The following is a 25,018-nucleotide window of genomic DNA, read 5'->3' as shown; positions in this document are numbered from 1 at the left end:
AAAGAGATTTCGATTTCATTGGAGAAATCAGTTATTTAATAATCAACCAGATGCAAGAAATTGTGCCTAGTATACAAAAGTGCAGTTTCTGAGGCATGGTCTCAGATGTGAACAATCCAAATCATTTATTACAGGTTCTAACATCCCTTATATACATTCACAAGTTTTCTCTTTTAACTTTCCCATCCGCCTTTACATGGCAGCAAAACATTCCACTAACACTCCTTAACTCTGCATGCAGGCACTTAACCAAACCAGTCATGAGTTATTCCTAGCCACACTCTCTTCCTCCAGTCAGAATCATTATCATGCAGCCATCACACAACTTACTTAACTTTGTTTTTTCCTCTTCTGGTGCATCCTTTATTCTCAGCCTTGCTTTTTCATGCTGTTTATCTTGCTCCGCAGCTTCTGCTCTGAATATTCTTTCTTGTGTTACCACATTAAAGAGCTAAACTTCAATTCTGATGATGAGGGTGGCTTCCTATTTAGAAGAAAATATATAAGAATTTGCCACAGAGTATGAAACTGATCAAAATCCCTTAGAAAAGCTTTAAGAGATTTAGAACTGTTGAGGTTTCAAGCATGACATAGCTAGAGTACCCCTTTCTCCCCTTCTGGGGGCAGGAAAGAAAAATGACCCACAGGTAAGATTACAGATTTACTACAAATGAGAATGTAAAACAATAATAAGAAAGAGTGTTACAATTAATAACTCAAGTGGGAGTGAGAGGAAGGCTACAGATATTTTGCTGCCTGCGGTGCTGCTGGTACCCAGAAGTTTCACCCCTATCACCCAGAATTGTTGATCATGTGGAGACCTTTGAGAAATGAAATACATCTCACTGTATCTTTCTCTTGGAGAAACAGAATTCATGTGAGACTGCTAGAGAACATGAGACTAGGAAGTACAGCTCCACAGTGCACTGTGTCTCTGCACCCAACAGCCTGTTGCATGATGTCGTATATGAAATATTCATATAACCAAGACAAGAATGTAAAAGCAACTGTGTCTCACTGAGAGCATAAGACTTACACAAGGCCTTTGAACATCCTGAAGGCCTTTGAGGAACTTTACTACTGAATCCGCTAAACAAAGTGTATTCCCATTTTAAGAACTTGCTCAGAAAAATAACACAAGGTCTGGAAGGATGAGGAAGAGGGCATCTGCCAGTAACCACTGGTAGCAATAGCAAGTTTCCCAACATGCAGTAATGTATTGTACCAAATGCTTGAACCTTATGGTTGGTGCAGAGGAGATGATAATCAGTGCTTTATTTTATCTTTTATTCCTAAATCCTGTTAATAGCTTTTCTTTGAAACTGTGCTGATGCAAATCCTTACAGCTTAATTGTAATTTTGCATAGCATCAGTACTCAGTGCTGTGTTGTTGGAGACTGCCATTGATACTTGAAGGGGATCTCCTGCTTCCATTTCAGACCTTGTTCTTGAAATCTCCCTGACCTCCTGCTAAGTCTTTGTAGTGTGTTTGAAGAGTCTCCCACTTAAACATTTTCAGAGTTTCACTGTTCAGGCTGTGTGACACCAAGCTTCACTGTATTTCAGGTCATTCTGGGCAAGTTTCCAAGCTTTGCTGTGGAGTCCTGTCCCTTCTGTTACTACTATCAAAGAAAAAGCAAAAAGTAAGCTCCAGCAGCAGAGCTGCAGCTGTTTCATCTGAATGCTCTGATATATTAAATAGTATCTGAGCTTAACTGAACCACTTCTCTCTGACAATACTTAACTTTTTCTGTAGCTCAGTATGTATGAAATGCTTGCTAAAGAAAGCTGGCTAGATTATTAGGATTGAATGGAGGAAGGGCTTGTTTGCTCCTGGGAATTTTCTGCACCTCTTCTAGAATGTAAATTTAATTTTAAAACCTCAGAAAATATCACAATATTGTCATGTTTGCATAAAGACTAGAAAGAAATATTACTTGTATTCCTTAAGAAGGAAATCAGAAGAATACTTCAAAGTTAGTCAATGATGAAACTGTAGTTGTATTTCTCTGCTTGGACACTCGTTTGTAAATTACTGGAGTTGTATAGAGTAGGACATCATTGTGTAAAGTTGCATATTATTATCATCATCATATTATCAGAAGTTCTCCACGGGAATATTTGCTCCTAAAGCAAAGTATAGGAGAGAATCTATTGCATAAGCTAAAAGAGAAATACCTTATACCATAATTTAAAACATTTCCTTCCTTCCTTCCTTCCTTCCTTCCTTCCTTCCTTCCTTCCTTCCTTCCTTCCTTCCTTCCTTCCTGTGTACATGATACAACACAAAATATATGATTTTGTCTATTAAGGAAATTGTTAACTTGTCAACAGTCTGCATCATTAAGAGGATCTTTTCCCTGTCCTTGATTAACACAAGATTAAACTAATTTATCAACACTGCTGATTTGTGAAGTACACTTTAGCCCATCTTATTAAAAAATATCCAGTGCATATTATCAGGAAAATGTTCAGAGAGAGGCTTTTATCTTAAGTGATATGATCTTCACAGATGGGAGAATCAAACTGCAGAGATCTGGTTGGGAAATGAAAATTCTTCATATATGAAAAAAAGGGCAGAGTGGTAAAGGATAGAAAATTAAAAGAGATGTTCAAAATATTGAAATTGGGAAGTGTGGAAAAAGGCAGTCAGGAGAAAGCCTATTAATTTTTAAATATTGGACCAAAAATGCAGATAGTACTTGTAAAACTTATGATTCTATTTATCGGCAGAAGAACAGATAGAAGAACTTTTTCTGGACTGAAGATATGATCTTACCTTAAATGCCCTGCAGCTAAGGAGAAAATAGAAGCCAGGAAATGCATGTAGAGATAACTGCTACATAACTAAATTACTGTTTCTTTATGTTACTTGCCAAAACTGATAGTGTTTCCAAAGTCCATGCAAAGTTTTCTTGTTCATAACTGGATTTTTTAAGTTTTTCTCACATTTAGATATTCCTAACATCTTCCAGGAGAAAGAAACTGGAACTAAGATATCTATCTAGATAAGCTTCTCCTGGCCGAAAAGTTGTTTAAACTGTGGCTCTATTGATGAGAGCAACTGACTTATGGAGGTGTTCTCAGATGGAGATATCAAACAGACACTTTCTCTTTTAGTATATTTTTAGTGATGTCAATATGGAATTAAAAATATTTTAGAATTAAGTACCTCATAATGTGTAAGACACAAATGGTTAACCGTGTTGAACTTGGTATTCTGTTTCTGTATAGGAAGAAAGTAGAAGCAAATATGTAAAGCCATTTCTGGTAGATATCAGGTTAGGGATTTTGTGCCACAAAAGAATAGTTAATTTAAATTTGGAAATGGAAGAGCAAAAAGGTCATGGGAATGTAATTCAGTCTCCTTAATTCTAGAACTATGTTGAGAAAACCTTTTCTGACTCTTCAGCCTTTAACCTAAATAAGTGTCGAGACAAAATGGATCAGCTCTAAGGGACTAATTTATGTCCATTACCAAGTAGAATGGGTTAGGAATAGATTAGGAAGGTGTGCTAACCTCAACTGCATGTAAAATCTTGCTAATTCTAAGATGACTGATGTTAATAAATTTAACTAATAAAACTCATTTTTAGTCTCATCTTTGTTATATGCAAACTATATTATTATGTGCAGATTTAAAATGATACTTTAATATTTAGCATCAACAAATCGTATAGTTACATATTATAATTGCCTACAAGATAATGAATAATCAACATTCAGTACAATAAATTATTCTTAAAATCTTAAGTAATGTCACTCATTGAAGGTCAAGACCAAGAAGCATAACGAAATCAGTGGTATGTTAAAGGACAGTTATGTTTTATTAGCCAAGTGATCAGTGTCATTATTAATCTTTCTCTTATTGTCTGCTAAACCAGCATTATATCCTTATGTGATCTATTCATGCATAATTCATAATAAGAATATGAAAATGGAATGAGACATTTGAAGTATAAGAATTGTCATGAAACCTTAATGAAACCTTTATGAACTTTTAATTCATTAGCTGTCAAGCATCAACTGTTGCCTTGCTCCAATTTACAGGAGGGAGAAGAAGTTGTTTGATATATGTAGACCCAGCGTAAAATTAAGAAACAATGGTTCAAATGTTGGTCTGACCAGTTTATTACAAATCTTAATCAGGAAGATGCAGAAAGGGAGGACAGACGATTTCTAGTGATGTGGAAGGAAAGGCAGGCGGCAAAATATATAGATAAAGGCAAGAATTGCGTAAAGAGGGGATAGTCACCACCAGGATCCAGCAGCAGCATGGCCAGCCTTGGGCAGCAAGAAGGTAGCAGGAAGAAGCCACAGGTAAGTCCAGGAGCAGGCAGCAGGATTCAGGTAGCAAGTCTGGGAGAGTCCACCAGTGAGCAGGACATCCATAGTGAGGGATCTGGTGGCAGACACTTTCTTGTTCTTCAGCACACAAGCATCGCGGTGTGAGGAATCTGATGGCAGAAAACCTTTCTTGTTCTTCAGCACGCAGGTGTCAGGTTGTGAGGAACCTGATGTCAGAAATCTTGACCATGCTTGCTGATCGCTCTTCTATCCTCCTTTTTTTTTTTTTTTCTTCATGCCTAATTGACATCCCTGGGTGCACCCCCTGAGAAGGCCATCTTTCTCGAAATAAGACCACACTAAAGACCAGTTCACGGCCATTCATCTGCAGCTTATCTCTCTCATTGTTCCTGGCCTTGTCCGTCTGTATCCCTCAGACAAAGGATTTCTCAACCCTTGACCAGGACTTGCTTGGATAACAGAATAATTTCTTACAACTGTCAAGAATAAATGTATGATTTTAACAACCCAGAAAATGCTCATGCTTTATTAACAATTTTATTGAATATATACTAAAAATTTTAAAAAAAAAAAAAGTTCCAACATTACAAATCTGATCTTCTTTTCTTTTGTCAAAATCCTACCACAAAATGAAATATGAATGAAGTTTTGTTTAGTTTTATCTTTTTTTTTTTTTTTTCCTTATTGTAGACAGTTCATTCAGTGATGGAATATCGCATGCAACTAAAATGAAAAAAACAGTAAACTGTTCTGAACAATTTTCTCTTGTTTATGCTGTCAGTGATAGAATACAGAGAAAATTATTCCAAACACATACAACTAAAGAAATTTTCAAATTCCAAAATGATGACAGGTTTATTTTACTTCCTTTAAGATGGGAAAATTATATTCTTCTTGTAGGACACACGTATTTCAGGGTAGTAGGTTTGATTTCTTTATAAGCCTTCAAAAATCACTCTGAAGGTTTTCAAGTTTCCATAAAGTAATGCAGTGTACACAGAGATAGTCTATTACAAAAATCTGGAATATTTTGTTGTTGATTCCTAACTGTACAACTGCAGAATAATCAGAGAATAAGAAAATGTCTATTTATATGAAATATATGTATATAAAGAAGAATGCACTTTTTAATAACTTTTACTCACACAGCTTTAATAAATACTTTTATTTATTATATAATAAATAAAAAGAATAAAATATAGAAAGACTTCTAATCTCCTTAATTTTTCAGTAAGATATCCAACTGTTGTATTGCAGAATGCAATTTTATCTGAAGTTGTTTCAGCCATTTCTGAAGCTGTGGTCAGCTAATTGTTTGGATTTTAATTCTTTAAGCTTTTTTAAGTTGTTAATTTTCATACATTTTAACACAGTATTCATTTTTTGAGAATTATTCTGCACTTCTGCAATTCTCTTTGTTTTGTCATTGTTGCTTTGTTTTTGTTTTTATCTATGGTTTGAACAAATATTGTGTTCTTGCTGTATCTTGAGAACATTCTTTTCCATTAAAGGGACATCAAATTATTATTTGATTGTTTCTTCACTTCTATTTGTTTGTTTGTTTGTTTTGTTACAGTTTTTGATTTTCCTCACCTTATCCTTAATGTCCCAACATTCCATGGACAAAATAGATTTGCTCAATTTTTGGACTTGCAATGGCTTTTCCAAAAAAGCACAATGCTTTAATTGCACCTTGCAGAGGGGGCACTGTATTCAAAGAGTCGGAAATTTTGGACTACATTGTTAAGCTTGAACAACTCATCTCTTGGAGTGTTTAGTTGCTATAACGCAATGTTCTCGAGTGTACAGGTTTCACTGTATGCTTGTAGATGTTACAGCAGCGATAGCTGTCCAGACTTTCAAAAGAAGATACATGGATTTGTTTTTAAGGAAGATGAAGTACAGCATGGTAAGGGAGTGAGGCTGAACCTTTGCAAAGATAGGAGCTGTGCAGTGCACCATGTGACAGTCCGTCACATGTCTGGAATCTGTCTGATGATGCACGAAAGTTCCCAGCATCTGGAGAGATGTAAGATTTACTCCCTATCTACCTTCCTCTTCTTTTTTTCTTCTGCCATATTTTGTCAGGCTTTTTCCATTGAGATCTGTAATAGCAGCATATTCCTCACTCTTCCCTCTTTTCCCCAATGTAGAACACCACATGCCTGACAGAAAAATGCAGTCACAGCAACATTCTGCAAAATGCAAAATAGAACATCATACAGCAGTTTCTGATTCAAACTTGTCCCAAAGTAGCACAAACATTAAAATGGAAAATAACCTGCATTTATAAAAATATAACTGTTAAATGGGAACACTTCCTCCTCCATTTTTTGAGAAATGACTTACCTATTTTGTGCAGGTATTGAAGAGGATTAATAACTCCCTAATAAATATAATCATTTCTTCAATCTAGGAAAGATTGTTTTGTTGCTGTTGTTGTTGTGGTTGTTGTTGATGTTGTTTTTGAGAATGTGGATACCTTATCTCATTCCCCCATTCTTTGATTATTTATATAGCTCTTTTATCAAGTAAAGTGGTTTAAGGGAGTAGAACGAGGCAAAAACATGATTATTTGCATAACTATTAGGCATTCAAAATTGGTTTAGAAAATTAGCTCCATAGTGTTTCCAGATTGTCTATTAATTAGATCTTATTTTGCAAGAAACAATTATCCTAATTAATTCCAAACATTTGCTGTATGGACCCTAACAGGTTTGAGAACTAGATTAATGTGCACAATGTAATTGAAGACTTGACTTCTTCGTGTTTATGTCTATGCTACAGTGATTTAGAAGTAGGATTGTCTAAGCAATCTTACATGGAATTATCATATATCTTATACCTCCAGAAACACTCTACTGGATTCTGTGGAGGGTCTGATAAATCCCAAGTAAGGACTATTATTGTTATCTTATGTTGGAATTAGTTATATTCTGCTAATGGAAAATAATAAAGATATCCTCCTCTTTGGGAGGAATATTCAGTAATGACATGGTTAGAAAAAGGAAAATAAAAGAGGCCTTCCACATTTTCCTGATCCAGAAAATACATAGGAGAAATGCCTATTTCAATCTGTATTTCTTATGAAGCTATTTAAATTTTATACTCTATCTCTGCCAGATTCTACTTGCCATTTGAGAGTTCTCTTCTTATGCTATCTGTATATTGTATATTACTATACAAGTCCACTGCATGCCATTATATCCCAGATTAAATTCAAGCCCTAAATTTGTTTCTTGTACATCTTTCCAAACAGATTCACTCCTAGCATGGGAACTACAAAGATTTGACAGTCTTTGGGGACTTAATTAGAAGAACTATCCTTTGGTGTTCTTGCCACTAATGATTGAAATCTCATGCAAATCTTTAAGGTATGATTTATTCAGATTGTTTTATGCTCTCTGTAGCTAATAATTATTATAATATAAATCTTCTTTTCAGGGAAATCACCTTCTGGCTTCTTTCAAAAAACATCTTTCTGGTTTTTGTCTATTCTATAGGTGAAACCTCAGTTCTACAAAAATTAATGGCAAAGTAGGCATCAGTTTACTGAGGTAATGATTTCATCTTGACTTATTAGTAACTGAAATATCAGTATTAAGTTTTCTCTTGAAAAATACTATCCTTATTGTCTTTTCTAAAGTACTTTATGTATATCAGTATAAAAACACTATTTCCATTAATAATTCATTACTTGATTGCTTTCTTGTTATTGCTTTTACAACTTATAATGCTGTAAAATGAATTGCAAATACCGTAAAATAAAAACTCCTGCGTTTCCTTTTAGGGTTATGTAAGATTCACCATTTGAATGTGTATTCCTAAATACCTCATTTCTATTAGACAAATTACACTTCTCTGTAAGTTTCCTGCACTGAGAAATAAATTGAAAGATTGCATTACTGAACTAGATTGGCAGGTTTGATGCAAATTCTAAATGAAGTATGCTGGACTTTCGATGTACAATAAATAAATAAATAAATTCGGAAAAATAGTGATCAGTGAAACGCTATTAACACTGGAGGTGTATGATTTAGGGAAATATCATAAAAATACAGAAGTAGGTAAAGAGAGTAGTAAATGAATTTAACTAAATATTGTTAATGTAAATAACATAAAATAAAGCTTAAGTTATATTCATAAATTCACAGACATTCAAAAGGAGTCACTATTATTTTCATACGCAACAATTGTAGCACTTTTCTTATAACTTTCTTTATTCCTACTTAACATTTTAGATACTGCTGTGTTTGTCACATAGTACAATGACTGTAAACCAAGCAGAACAGCAGTCCCCCATGATTCTGTGGAACTGCATCAGTTTGTCATCTAAAACTTCAGTTATGCAATTAAGAACCTGCTGTTTTTCAGTCATATATATTATAATAAGCATTTGAAGTCTAGGCTATGTGTTAAAATAGAACAATTCCTTAAATCCAAAGAGTTAAAACATAGTAAGCTCTAAGAAAAATGAAGTAGTTGTTGAGAACAGGGACACTTGTGAAGGGCCAAGTAGTCCTTCTTGCTAAACTAAGCTGCAAGATGGCAGGAGAGAATTACACTGTTGAAAGAGGGATTCATATTAGAGCACTCAGATGCTCTGTAATGCAGACTCAGGTTCAGCGTTTTGCAAGAGCTAGAAAAAAAAGGCTGGATAGGAATGTCATGGTGGTCTATGTTTTCTTTAGCAGAGACAGAGAGTGAAGAAGTACTTGCTGGGAGAATCCAAAGCAGCAAATCCAGATATTTGTGAGTTGCCTATCTGGGGATCTCCACAGATCTGGAGACAGGAACAGTACAGTATTTCCAGGCTGAAGTAGAAGATGGTGGAGTATGGAATGCCTTCACGTGTCCCACTTTTGAATCCAAACCTAAAGAAAGCTACTGGATGCATTGGGAACATTGGCAGTTGTTGGAAAATCCATCAGAAGGTTATAAAGGATGGTAGGATATGAGAAAGTAGTTATAGCCTAGGACATTTAATACAGTGTACTTGACTCAAAATAGTGTTTGCAGTACCGCTTGAATCCATTTGTATAAGCAGTTGCTACAAAGAAGGTAGCTCCTGTGGGTAATTAATTTTCTAAAAATAGATCTCTTTCATTCATTAATTTTCTGACTGGAAAAAAAAAAATATATATATATATATATATATACAATAATTTTTTAAAACTTTGCAATAAATACTCATCTTAAAATGTAAAATAAATTATTGCCTTGTAAGGGTAAAAAAAATGATATCAGAAAGCAAGGTTAGCATTCAATCATTGAGAAGTATTCTACATTATTGAGACACTCTTTTTGTCCTAGTTCTGGTTTTGGAGAGAGTACTGTGATCTTGACTGAGCTTTCCTGGCTGTAGCTTCTTGTATGTGATGAAAAGAATGAAAAGAGTGAAAGCTTATATCACTCACTGGGATATCTGTTAATTGCAACAGAGGAGAATAGAACAGCAGTTAATTCAACAGATGTATTTATTAAAAATATATATGTATAAATACATGTTGTAGCAAAATAAAATTAAAACAAATGTATGCCTAAATATGTATCAACAGCAATAAACATAGGTAGTGATTCTTGTATAATTATCAAAAATACTGAAATATCTTTTGCAGTGCAGATTTAACTCACTTCTGTCAAGGAAGTTCACATAATTCCATTCCATTTAGAAATAGCTTTTTGTACATAGTTGCAGTTACAGGAACACAGAAAATAACTGTAATATTTTTCAGGCTTTCAGTAATTATTACACTTTATAATTTTCCAGTGTCACTTAAAACACATGAATGAAAATATCAGCAAAGTGAAGAAGGTGAAGTGCTCTTCTCAACATTCTTATCAACAGACGTTTCATTAGATTGACTATCATCTTTATATGTTTTTCAATGCATTCATCATAATCCAAATATTTATACCAGATTTCAGAGATTAAAGTTAAATTATTTGTATCTTTATTAATATACACATTTAAATGCCACTATAACATCCTATGAACCACTGATACAGCTAATGAACTATAATAGTCAGGTAGCTACCTTTCTACTGCGATATGAAACACACATTACACATATGTAAACATATAACTTTCTCAGGAGACAGCAGATGTATGTTAGGCATGGGTATGAGAAAATTCCAGCCTTTGTTAGGATTTCATCATTTAAATGGAGAGATAAATACTTACTGTCACTTCAGCTCATTAAAAAGATGAAGATAATTGAGTAACTGATTTGCATTTTTAACTCAGGTTTCAAGAAAAATATACCAGACATTATAATTCTCTTTTCAAAAACATTGCTAATAATAATATGGTAATTAGAGGGATTTAATTTTTGAAAGTTCACTTAATCTTTATTTCTACTATCCTCTGCAAAATTAATTTTCCAAATTCTCCATATGAGTTTAGTTTTTGGAATTAAAAATAAATAAATGATATTCTGTTAAGTAAGAAGTAGCATCACATTTTAAGTAACACAACACTTTAATTTGTTGTGTAATAGCAATATTTCATTATCAGCTTTAGTTCAGTGTATCTCTGGGAGGAAATATTTTGTTTTCTTAAAAATAGATCAGAAATAAAATAGTAGCCAAAAGCCAAGGCAAAGTAAATCCCGTGATGATGATTCATCACGATTCTTCATGATGAATGTCATGAAGAGCTAGAAGAGTGAAATACATTTTGGAAAACACCATTTGTCATGGTTTTCTAAGTTTTGCTACTGGCATTCCACATCATGACATCATGTGGAGCACAGAGAAGAAGAACTAAATGTCCCAGAGGACCTTGCGGTCAAAGAGGGAAATACGTCACAGAAGAGATGCTGTCTCTCTCTCACTGCCTGGCAGCAGGTATGGGTGTACTTCCAAGCTGTGGCACCTTTAGTTTCAAAGTAGGCTTCTCAGACTTCAGAAAACTCCCTCTCTCTTACTTACTTGATTTATTAGCCTCAGTTTCAATTAGATCGTATTATATTGTGTTATCTTGTATTCTACTATCATAGTTAGTAGAATAGACCACTGCTCTGTTTGTTTCCTTGAGATGTTTCCCATCTCCCTACCCCTTCCCCTTTTCCCTTCCCATTTTTGGGGTCAGGAGGTCCACAGGCCTACTGCCTCCCTGTCACGGACATAGATTGATCTAGATAACTCCGAGACACCACGTTGAATCAAGAATATTTTTGTTAATATTATGAGAACTAGATATTAGCAGGAACCCAACCATACCATCTTTCTTCATTAGATTTATGTGACAAAAGTTTGACTTTTAACCACTTAGCACTTAGCTTTTAGTGCTTTGATTAGGCAATAGCAGAATAGGAGAAATAAATAATAATAATAAAAAAAAATTAAAAAAAAAAAAAAGAAGAAAATATAATTTAAGTCATTACCAGCATTTCTTGCAGTGTCGATATGTTGCAAGAACATATCGTGATAAGACAAGGGTAATAAGTTTGAATTAAAGGAGGGTTGGTTTAGATTAGATGTAAGGAAGAAAGTCTTCACTATGAGGGTGGTGAGGAACAATCTATTCTGATTGTCCAGAGAAACTATTGATCAAGTTCTACATGACTGAAAATGTTCAAGCCAGGTTGGAAGGGACCCTGAGCAATGTGATCTAGTGGGAAGTGTCCCAGTACATGCCAGAGAGGCTCAAACCAGATGATCATTATGGTCCCTTCTAACCCAAACCATTCCATGATTCTTTGTTTAAAGCTGTGGATTAGCTCTTTACAATTGTGTGAAAATTGTTTTGTATATGAAATTACTGACAATATCTTCTCTTCATTTAGTGGTCATAACTCTACTATTGCTGCTCAAATTGTAGCCTTGTGAGGAAAAATAATATGTGTTTTACTATATTCAACCCACTTTATCAGACTCTGCATTTTCATGATAAACTTGAAACACTTATTTTCCTTCCTAAATTGGAAAAGTTCTCAGAATAATATAACCGTTTACAAAAATATATGGAAGTTCAGAGAAACTAGAGTTTATTTAGACTTTGAGACAGATTATTGATGACTCATTTAAACCTTCAAAAACATTAAATTTAAGCACTAAAATATGCCTTTTATTATATAGAAAACATGCACAGATGGGAATATATAATGAATTTTGAAAACATATATATGGCAAGTATCTAGTATCTATGTACGCTTTTCTGTAGCATATAGTCATGAGTTACTGATTCCATATGATGTTGCTTTGCCACTGGAAACATAAATCACAGTAAGTGCTGTTGAAGGGAGATGGATTTGTAAGGCTACTGTGGCTGTGGAGTAGGGAAATTTGAAAATTAGTCTGAAGTGCAAATTGACAATACACAACCTTATTCAAAAATGTTAGTTAGCACTGTCCAGGACAGTGTGATTCCACAGTAGGAAATCTCATGTTCCTCTCCAGTAGTGCTAAATCATCTGCCTCAATTCCCGGAGGTGCTATCTGGCTAATAATCACACTAATTGCTACCTCAGAGATTGACATATCTAATCCTTGTTCAGTCCCAGCTGGGGTGATAAGGTCATTTCCTGGCTGTGGTGCTGGCATTAATTAGTGCCTGAGGTACAGCCTGGAGCTTGGCAGTTTGCCACTGCAGGATTATCTGTTTTGTGATGCTTCTACTTCTGTGAAATGACATCTAACTCCAGGAGCATCAGACTCGATATGACTGACTGATCTATATAATATGAGTCAGGATAGCATGATCAGGGCTAGCATCTGTCATTTTGATGATCTCTCTCATTTTGCATATTTGCTGCAACATATTTGTCTATAAATACACTGTTCCTGAAAAAAATCAATATATGATCCACCATTTATTACACCAAATCCAGTAATACACCACGCTGAGGTACTGCGGTATATTACCACAGTTTTCATTATAATCCCATAACTGTATTTATTTTTTAAGATTTTTGAGAATTTTGAAATTTCTGCTATTTTTCACTAGTATGCAAATACTGTGTCAGGAAACAAGGGGATGTATGAGAGTGAATTTGATTTCTTTAGTAAATGTTGTCCTATTTCAACATCTCTAGGTTCAGAAGTTCTGCTCCTATGATTTCACGATTCATTATTTTCTATTTTAATAAACCACAAAGTGCAGTAAATGAATGTCCTCCTAAAGGGAGGAAAGGGACTGAAGAGAAATGTCAATCTCCTTGATTGTCTTAATTTCCTAATTGTTAAATTTATGATGGCTAAAATGCTAATTACCACTAGTACTGCTTACCCTGCTTCCTTAAACATGACCTTTATTTGCTTGATTACCTACACTGTATTTTATAGTGAGAATCTGTTACTGACAGTTTTGTTTAGGCAGCTTTATAGTCTGTTGTTACAGTAGTTTGGAATTTTATATATATCCAAAAAAAGACAGAACTTTAGTTTGTCTTTAATATCTGGAACTTTTTAAATAACAAACTAAAACTGAGTAGGAGAAGAGTATGTTTAGCTTTAAGTAATTGTATGGTCACTGTTTTCCTTTAAATTGATTTACAAAGATTAAATATACTATAAATGTTCATAGTCTTGAACATAAATTGTGAATTGGAAATTCGCTGAATCCACAGAAAGTAGTGAATTAAAATTGATGGTAATTTGATTCTTAGATGGTGAACTCTGTTTCCTGTAAAAATAATTTATTCTGGCTGAACATATTTACCAGTAGTGCTGATTCAACAAACATTCATGCAATTGTGCTGAATAATAAGAAACAACATTTTGACAATATGGTTATATCCACATTTTTCACACAGAACATTTATCTACCTAGCCTACTGCAATATATATATATAAAAGACAGATATCCTTGAATTATTAGATTGTTTTCCTTAATAACATGTGACTGAATAAATGCAGCTTGTTTCCATTCATGATCCTTTTAAAACAATATTATACTGATTAATTAAAAATATAAATATAATATTGACATAAATACTATATAAAGATAGCTCAGCCCTATCATACGTATAATTTAGAATCCAATTAAATTATCTATTACCTTATTGTTCCCACAATAACCAGCATAGATCTTCTGATTTCTGGTATTTTGGAGTGCAAATCCAACAAGCCAAGACTGTATCACTGTTGGAGTTACAGGAGGGTCTCTTAATATTTCTGTGCTCCTGCTAGCACATATGGCGGAAAGTGTTGACAGAATTATTGGACTCTGTAATCTTCAAGAGTATCTTTCAACTCAAGAGATTCTATGATTCTACGATTCTATGATTCTGTGAAAATTGGTCATTATGTATTACAGTCAGAAAACCAAAGGCAGGCAAAAAAAAAGGGAACATAGAAATGCAACTCTCACCCATTTTTTGTGATTCTACATTTTCTTTATCACTGAAGAATCTGATGCAATAATGAGGAGTCCATTAGTTGCCCAGATACTTCTTCATGTAGGCTGTCTGTACCAAAACATTGGCATTAATTATCCTCAAGCAGTTTCTTCTCAAATTATGTTTATTACTTCAATAAAATGAGTACATCACATAGTCCATGTCTTCAAAGCATGAATTTCATTTTAATTTTTCCAAGGATTATTGTTTATAATTCTGTTTATAATCAGAATATTTCAGCTGGGATGGAGTTGCTTTTCTTTATAGTGTCTGATGTGATGCTATATTTCTCTTTCAGGAGAAAAACAATTTTGATAAAACATCAATGTTTTTAGGTGTTGCTGAGCAGTACTGAACAGACCCAACGATGTTTCAGTTTTCTCAGCTTATTATAGTTCCAGAGAGTGGAACGGGGGACATGAGGAGTTGGGAGACAAGGACAGCTGACCAAAGCTGGCCAAATGGCTATTTATTCCATAGCATATGACATCATCTGAAAAAAAAACAAAATACAGAAGGAAGTTGGCCGGCAGAGCGGCCACTGCTCAAGCACTGGCTGGGCACTGAGTGGGTGGTGAGCTATGACTTTGTGAATCACTTGTTTTATAGATAGATAGATAGATAGAATTGTGTATTTTATTTCTCACTTCCTTTTCTGTCTTGGTAAACAGATTTTTTATCTTAACTGACATGTTCTACTTTTTTTTTTTTTCTGATTCACTCCCCCACTCCAGTGGCAGGAGGGGGTAATGAGTGAAAGGCTGTGTAGAGTTTAGCTGCTTGCTGGACTAAACCACAGTAAATATAATCTCCAAAACAGTTTCAACAATTTGTTAATTTTCCAGTAGAATCTCTTGGCTAAGCACAGAATTTTGTGAGATGTTTTGGACCACTTATCAGAGACTGTCACCCTGTACTGTAGCAATATAAATTTATCTGGATAAGAGATAACAGGCAGGTGCAACCTCATGTTAAGTGTAGAGTAAGATACTTATTATTGATAGTAGTACAAACCTCCTGTCTTATCTATAAACTGATAACCTCTTGTTCTGGCGAGTAGAGACTGGCTTTTGACATTGGTTGGCAAGCAGATATGAGTCTAATTAAACTGAAAGTAAGCATAGTACAAAAAAAAGTGAGGATTCTAACTAACTATGTAAGATTAATTACTATTTATTTTTTTCTTTTTTCTTCCTTAAATTCTAAGGTTAGGAAAGAGACAGTATGGATGATTAAGTTCCAAGAAAGCGACACTTGAACCTCTCTGAAGCATCAGCCTGAATACTGAAGATGCATGGGATTCTGGCTACAGTAATTTTATATCTGCTTTGCTTTACTGGTCCAGAACTTCAAAATGTTTTTGTGTGTTAGCCAAAATTTAGAAAAATTCTGTTCCTTTCACCATAACAGTTTTAAAGCAATGTAGTGTAAATATTATCACTTCAAGAAAGTAAACAAAACAATCTGCAAATATTTTATTCTATCATTGCTTTTAACAAAATCTTTAGACATGATATGGTGATTAAGAACAGAACATAGCTGGCTGATTAAAGAGTAGATCAATGTATGGGTCAAGATCTTTGTAAGTCAGATATGAAGGTTAAAAAAAATCTTATTCCTATACTTGATTATATTTAATGATCTTTTTGATAAGAAAATCTGAACTGCTATTGAAAATAACCTTCTTCAAACCTAACAATTTTTTTAAAGTAGTCCTTTCTCTTCGTTCTCAGATTCCCTCTTCTATATTTTTCCTCTTCTATTATAGTTTGTTCTATATTGCTTTTCTGGATTGCATCCTTCTCCATTTTTTCCATTTACTTTACTGCTCTCCATTCCTCATCCTGCAATTTTGCCCTTGTTGATATTTCATTGTTCAAATTCTTTGACTGTTTTTCATGGTATCTTTTTTAACAATAGATAAAAAGGTTTCATTCTGGATCACTGTAACCTCTAAGTATCATTTCATTACTGATCTGCTTTATTTTCCTTTTATCTTAAACTTCAGTATTGCTTCTGCATAATTTTATTTTTCACTAGAGAGTATAAAACAGAAGTAAAAGTAGGAATTCCTGATATATTAATCAGAAAGGAGGTCTTAGTAACCATTATGAGGGAGTTATGGTAGTTAAAAAATACCATTTCAATTCTGAATTTTACATGTCTAGCCTTATGAAGTAGAAGAGAAACTCTTTATAAGCTGCCAGTGGGATAAAAAGGAAGTGCTGTCTGATCATTTCAAGTTTTATGACTACATAAAAATGTGAAGTGTGCCACTCTTGTTTAACATTGCCATTAAAGACATAAGTCACGGCCACAGTAAGAGTGACTGAGATGATTTCTCAGTGTCCTCCCGGAAAAGAGTTGACTGCATGGAACCTGAAGCTGATTGGTTGCCTTCATGTACTTATCACTTATGAAATAGTATCACTTGGAATCTTGTGGTTTGGTAGTAGACAACATTGTATTACAGGACTGGAAATCTTGTTCTGAACTGAGCTGCATGTGATATAACCCAGAGTATGATATATAACCTTTCTGGTGAAGCTCTACGTGGTATCTTTACCTGATATAGCTCAACAGGTTATTAACATGTCCTGCTCAAACTGCTTGCTTTTAAAGGATCAGAAAACTAGCAAATGTGGGTCCTCTCCTGAAGGAAACAGGAGTCTTGGTTACCCAGAAGGGTGAAAAGGTCAAGATACTGAATGCCATTTTGTCTCAACCTTTGCCAGCAAGACTGGCCTGCAGGAATCCCAGAGCTAGACTGAAAGATGATGTACCTTTGGTGAAAGAGGATCAGGACGGGGAATATTTGAGACTGGAGGGAAGCAAATCTTCTGTCTTCTGGATGGGGAAGAGGTCAGCTTCATCTAGGTCCCTTGGAAAGTAATGGAACAGCTAATCCTGGAAACCATTTCCAGGCACATGAAGGAGAAGAAAATCATCAGGAGTAGTCAGCATGGATTTACCAAAGGGATGTCAAGCTTGACCAGCTTGATAACTTTTTTATCTCTTTCCCATTCTGCCCTGCTCCTTGCCGCTTTCTTCTAGTGATTAACCAACCATAGCTGGGTGTGGGAAAGAGGCTGGACCAGCACCTCATACAAGACTTAATGCTTGTATGCCAAGTCAGCTATTACAGACTAACTCTCAGCTTAATCTTTTCTAGTCAGTATTAGAAGTTACAGCACAGTAGTCACAGAAACAGATCTTTCATTGGCTTATAGCCTCTCTATTGTATGTGAAATTTGTCACTTCCAGATCTTAATTTAAAAAGGAGCTTTAAGAAATCAAGTTCTGGTTACAACAACCTGTTAACATTTTTTTATTAATTGGAGGTATTTTTGTATAAAGTCTACGTAGATCTAGAAAGTAGACAGAAAGAAAGGCTGCATCAATAGAAGTTAACACTGTTCAAAGTGTACCTTTTCTTTGTGGGTTTTATGTTAATAAGATCAGTAATTCATTTTTAAAGTGCTCAAGAATAAAAAAAAAAGCTCATTTTTACAGAAAATACCTACACTCCAGTAACCTAGGTCTATGAATTTGCTTTGCTATGTACTCTTCAGCCTAGAAACAAACTATTTTATTCCTCCCTTACTGTCCAGGTTTTCTGAGATTCCAAGACACTAAGATAAAATCTGTCTTCATTTTTGGCAGGAACAAGCCATATCCTGCTTTACCTTCTACTATGCATGTATAGAATACATTTTCCTTTTTATTGTGTTTTCAGAGACAAAGCACACTGAATCAAGCTTCAGTTACATGATGGCCATTCATCTTTTAGATCACATTCTGAATAGTAGTAGTTGCTTGCATCAAACTCTTTGACTGGATAGTTTATAAAAATGATTTAATAGGTTCATCAGACTGCAAAACCCATTGGCCTTATCTGAAAAATTAGACTCTCTCACATAATGATACACATTTGTGGCTGGGTATCTGGTCACATTCTTTGCTATCTGGGCTCTTTCCATGTTCCTGATATTTCACTTGAATAACTGTTTGCACATGTCTTTAAGGTTGGAGAAACTGTTTGAACAACTACTCAATGGACCAGTATTCACTCCTAGGTTGTATTCATTCTTTCCTGCCCATAGTGACCAATGCCAGCACATTTAGAGAGCAAACTATTTAAACTGCACAACTGATCCTTTTTTATAGACTCATAGAATCTCAGAATTACCTAGGTTGGAAAAGACCTTGAAGATTATCAAGTCCAACCACAGCCTAACCAGTACCCTAACTCTAAAAACCTTACACTAAATCATATCCCTGAATACCACATCCAAATGGCTTTTAAACACAACCAGGGATGGCGATTCAACCACCTCCCTGGGGATCCTATTCCAGTACCTAACTACCCTTTCTGTAAAGAAGTTCTTCCTAATATCCAACCTAAAGTTGCCCTGACGCAACTTGAGGCCATTTCCCCTCATCCTGTCACTTGTCACTAGTGAGAAGAGACCTGCCCCACTCTCACTGTCAGAACCTTTCAGGTACTGGAAGAGGGCGATAAGGTCTCCCCTCAGCCTCCTTTTCCCCAGACTAAACAGCCCCAGCTTCCTTAGCCTCTCCTCATAGGGCTGATTCTCCAAGCCCTTCACAAGCCTTGCTGCCCTTCTCTGGACCTGCTCCAGTACCTCCACGTCTTTCCTTTGCTGAGGTGCCCAAAACTGAACACAGTACTCAAGGTGAGGCCTCACCAATGCTGAGTACAGAGGCAGGATGACTTCCCTAGTCCTGCTCACCACACCATTCTTGATACAAGTCAGGATGCCACTGGCCCTCTTCGCCACCTGGGCACACTACTGGCAAATATCCACATATATCCACATCTGTGGATATATCACAGAATGACAGAATCATGGAATTGTAGGGGTTGGAAGGGACCTCTAGTGATCATCGAGTCCAACCCCCCTGCCAAAGCAAGCTCCCTACACCACAGCGGACAGGTAGGCATCCAGTCCGGTCTTGAATATCTCCAGAGGAGACTCCACCACCTACCTGGGCAGCATGTTCCAGTGCTCCATCACCCTCACTGTAAAGAAGTTCTTCTGCACATTTGTGCAGAATTTCCTATGCTGAATTTTCATCCCATTAGCCCTAGTCCTGTTCCTGCACACTACTGAAAAGAGACCAGCCTCACCACTATGGCTCCCACACCTGAGGTATTTATAAACCTGGATCAAATCCCCTCTTAGCCTTCTTTTCTCAAGGCTAAAAAGACCCAGTACGCTTAGTCTCTCCTCATAGGGGAGATGCTCCAGGCCCTTCACCATCTTTGTGGCCCTCCTCTGGGCTCTTTAATCCACATCTCTCTTAGAATTCATCTCTATTTCAATTTATTTTTTATTCTATTTTCGCTTTTGTGTGTGTGTGTTTGTGCGACGTTCCCTGTGCCTTTGTGCTTGAAATATTGTTCTCACAGTCTCATTTTACAGTACAACATTTATTTATTTATTTATTTTTAACTGTGTCATACAGTCTGTTTTTTCCATAAAAGTATTATTCTTTTCCTTAGTTTTTCTGACTCTTGAAATTGCTTGTACTCTTTATTTTATAAGTGGCAACTTTATTAAGCTATAAATAAATAAACTCAAAAGCCAAAAGCACCCAAATCCTTTACTAATATATAAAGTGAATTATACTTTAAAAGTACATGAGATGGAGGATGTAGAGGAAAATTATTTACTTACTGAGATGAAGATATTTCCCAGAATGGAAAGCTATAGAAGTTGATTCATGTCAATTGCTTATTGCTGTTTTCTTGGTATTTTGTGATTCCCAAATCTCACTGTGCTACTGATCTTATTTCCTGACAAGATTTTCCAAATTCTGGCAATCAGTGTTATTTCAACAGCCAGGCTCCTCTAACCCAGTGAATGATTTCCACAGAGAATTCTTGCATCTAATCCTAATCTAAATATTTCAGATCAAGCAAAATGAAGAAAATAATATTGCCTTGTATTCTGTTATTAAGAATTAAAAATTCCCTATACTGAATACAACTGTGATTTTATTTATTTATTTATTGTTAGCTTATAAGGAAGTTATGACAGCAAGCTTAGGATCCCAGCTGTTCTGATCTCCCCTACCACAGCTTGCTTTGGCAAGTGCTTTAACTTCATTTCTCCTTCTCCTTCTTAAAACTGATGCTCCTGTCTCAAACAAGATAGCAGAGATGTCTAGAGTAAACCTCTGTGAGTCTTTACTGTCCTCTGTGGTTCTTGACTGTCCTCAGCAGAGGTATACCTAACTCCATCCTGTGATCTAGGAGATTAGGTAATATAAATGAGTAATTCATTCCTTCCTCATTTTCATAGCATTTTTCAATTAACAATTCCTTTATCTTTCCTTTCTTGACTGCTTATCTTCCTAAGATAAAAGATAAAATTCATATTTGTTTTCCCTGAAATAATCATTCAATTTAATCACTCATTATACCCAACATTTAGTAACTCAGAGATTCATATGAACACCATATAATATTAAAGCTTAGAAATTAGGTATTAAGCAGCATTTTTACTTTACACACCTGGAGAAATTTTAGGGAATTATTTCGGATGTTATGTCACAAAACCAGATTAGCTTGTGCACATATCTTTCCATTTGGAAAATGGAAAATAAATGCATCTAGAAGACAAGCTTGTGTAACCATGTGAGTTTCCAAATATATTAGAATTTATGTGCATACAGATTTCAAGTATGTAGTTTAATCTTTATGATTGCATGTCGAATCCAAGGCGTGAATCTAGAATCTGGAGCGACTTATTTAAATCCATGATTTTAATTATCTCCTAGTTTTAGAAGACAAGAGAAAAGTTATCTTATAACCTACTTATTTTTATTCATGTAAAATCCTTATTTCTCTGTTGTCTTTTTCCCATTCCCATTCTTTCTAATATATAGCATTCCTTTTAAATCACCTTTGTGACATCATCTTCCTGAATTTTTTTATGCTTCACAAATGCATTCTAAACTTCATAAATTAGATATAAATTAAAACTAAGAACCACCTAAAACCCCTCAAACATTTGTTATTGAAAAAACAAACCTTCCAATAATTAAGAAAAATATATATTTATTTGTCTGTAATAGAGAAATATTCTTCCTGTTTACATCAATATTTCACATGGAAATAATATAATATGGTTATTATCCATATTTCCAAGTGTCCTTACTTAAGAAAAAAGCTTAATAATAAAAGATTACTAACAGCATAGTACTAGAATTAGCTCTTAATTCTTCATTTAACACACGTGATAAAAATTAAAAGTACTACTCTTGATCTTGTAAATCCAAATAAAATATGATTTAGTGCAAAAGATTAAAACAAATAAAAAACATAACAAACAAGCAAGCAAACATACAAAAAACCATAACACATGTAGATTCTTAGAAAGCTTGATGAATATTAACTTGCAAATGCCTACCATCACGTTATTTCACTTAGTGACAGGAAATAATTTGACAGACTAAGGAAGGATCATCTGTTTAATACACTAGATATATTTGGATTCAGGAACAGATTTTCTAAGTGGATTAAATACTTACTGCCAGAAGCATGGCTGACTGGGACAAGTATTAAGATAGAGAACCTCAAATTTGTTAATGCACAATTTAGAAACTTTCTCAGCTTCCCTCTTTCTTCAGAAGGGTGGATGGTTCATATTGACAACAGGCAAAATTTTGGGGATGTCTCTCTTTGCCTTTGCACAGCATTAGAGATTACTGACAGTATGTGATGTGATTCTCATCCTTGTTTTGTTTTTTTGGGGGTGACTCAGTTTCCATGATGACTTTTATACAATTTTAGATTTGCGGTGTTTTGTATTATTCAGATAATGTTCAAGTGCCTCTGGAGCCCAGGTATTTAAAAGCTCATACTATTCTGCTTCCTTTATGCATTTATCTATCTATCTATCTATCTATCTATCTATCTATCTATCTATCTGTCTATCTATCATCTATCTATCTATCTATCTACCTATCTATTATTGTGAGAACCATCTATTAGACAATATGATACATATCTCTGCTTTTTCTATAAATTAGACTCTCTCATTAGTGTACTTTTTGAGAAGTGGAATAATTATCTGACAGGAAATTATTTGACAGGAAAAATGCTGGGAAGACATATTTCTTCCAAAACCGAAGAATCTCTAGAAAGGCAGAAGTTACTTGGAAATGAAAGACGAAAAGAAAACTCTTGATCACTTCCTCAGAGATAATAATAATATTGATATTGTCATAAAAGAAAAAAAGATGTTGCCATCAAAGAGGCTGTTGTGTATTTAATCTTACAATCTTATTTTTTAAGGTACACTGCAGAAGTACTGAAATATAAAAGGAACAGAAAATGAGAAGAGGAAGAGAAGCTGATTTCCATGACAGCAGTGCGAAAGTATTAGTTATTTCATTTGTCCTTACCAAATTCTAAAACATAATAGTGGTCAAGTAAGGATTTTTTTATTAGATAGAATTTTTGTTCAGAGATTTAATTGATGAGTCCACAGGTGAAAGGACATACATGTATCATGCACAAAAAATTATGGGACAGAAAAATTAATGCAGACACTTAAGTTGGTTTCACCTACTCTCATTGACTAGGAAAAAACAACAAAACAAATGAACAAAGAAAACAAACACCCCTATAAAATAACCCCATGCTTTTGCCATCAGACTCAGGTTATTCTGCACCTCACAGCTTCTGCTAAAAATAATGGTAAATTCTTTTACAAGCAGCCTTAAATTTAAGGCAGGCCAGAATGAATCTTCCTTGGGGTGCTGGTTGTTAAGAGAAGTGACTGGACATATGATGTCACATACATGGATACAACAGGGATATGTTTTGTGGAGAATATGAATAAAAGTAACAATTAGCACTGAGGAGTATTCAGAAGGAACATAAGGTTCTTAAATACACTGTTACACAGAAATCGTAAGATGAAATTTTTCGAAAGCAGTAATTTGAAAGGCAAAGTCTAAATCTATATTAAAAAAAATATAGATTATGACTGGATGCAAGCACGAGAATGGCATTTAAATAATATATCTCAAATAAAAAGTGGGTGTAAAGTAGAACACAGTCATATATTTTTGTGGACTGGAAAAATATTTTGCTAATGCAAATTTATTATATTTGATGCCAAATTAATTTTTCTGATGACAAATACTTTATTCATTTATACATCAGGAACTGCAAGCAACAAAATGAATGCTAACCGGGAGTGTGGCACCTTGCTGTTATGTTATGCTTCAGTGTAATTGATAACAGATATCACAATCATATGATATGTCCATACCACTCAAGACCACCACAACTTGTTCTGTGAAGTCAATTTTCAGTGCAAAGCTTATAACTCATTCAAGCAGTTTCCAAGAAAATAACTTAGTCTCAATAAAAGAATTACAACATCAACAGGCAGCTGCCAAGAATACAGTCATTGCAAAGATTGTCTTAATGGTACAAGATGGTTGAAAATTGCTTTAATTACAAATAGAAATGGGTTACTTTCATAGTACTTATGTTTTTTCTGATCCAGATGTTTGGGTCATGCTTCTGCAATTCTTTTTGTTGGCTCTCTGCAGCCAGAAAAACTTAACTGAACTGGAAATTGTAACCACAAATTTATTAGAAGTAATTATCTACTCAGAATCAATACAAAATTCCTATGTTCAAATAACAGACATCAGACCAACATATTGAAATTCTACTGTAAATCTTTTAGTATATGTTTTAGTCTGTGCATTGACTTAGTTTCCTGTTTGATTTTGCTCATACAACTCTTTAAATGTTTTCAGTAGAATGCAGTGTTCTTCTTCCGTTATAGGACAATAACACAGACTAATGTAACAATCTGGAAAATATAATCTGTTACAAACATAGGCTCACAAACTCACTGAGATTAGTAGGTATCTCTGGAGGCCATCTGACATAACACATACCTCAAAACAAGGTCAGTTTTTAAGGTAGACCCAACTTTAAAATTAGATCAGATTCCTCAAGATCTTTTTGAAATGTTTTGAGTATCTCCAAGGATAAAAATTTGATAATCTAAGTATCCTCATGGTTAGAATAAATTCAAAATATCTAACTGAAGCTTCTCTTGGTTCAAGATTCTCTTGGTTATTTTTCATTTATTATTTATAATCCTGGATAAGATTTGATTTCTCTAATAATTAATATTGTCTCAACACTTCCAGATATCTACAAACCTCTGGAATGTAGTGAAGTCCCACTACATAATGCACAAGCACCAAGATTCTCTGTGTATTTTATGAAAAAAGTGTTGCTCTTACTTTCTTCTCTCTTTACTATATAGTATAAGAATGAGAAAATATATAATCAAATCATATGA

The sequence above is a fragment of the Coturnix japonica genome, chromosome 2, assembly GCF_001577835.2.
Source record: "Coturnix japonica isolate 7356 chromosome 2, Coturnix japonica 2.1, whole genome shotgun sequence".
Lineage (NCBI taxonomy): Eukaryota > Metazoa > Chordata > Aves > Galliformes > Phasianidae > Coturnix > Coturnix japonica.
This window is presented reverse-complemented; position numbering follows the sequence as displayed.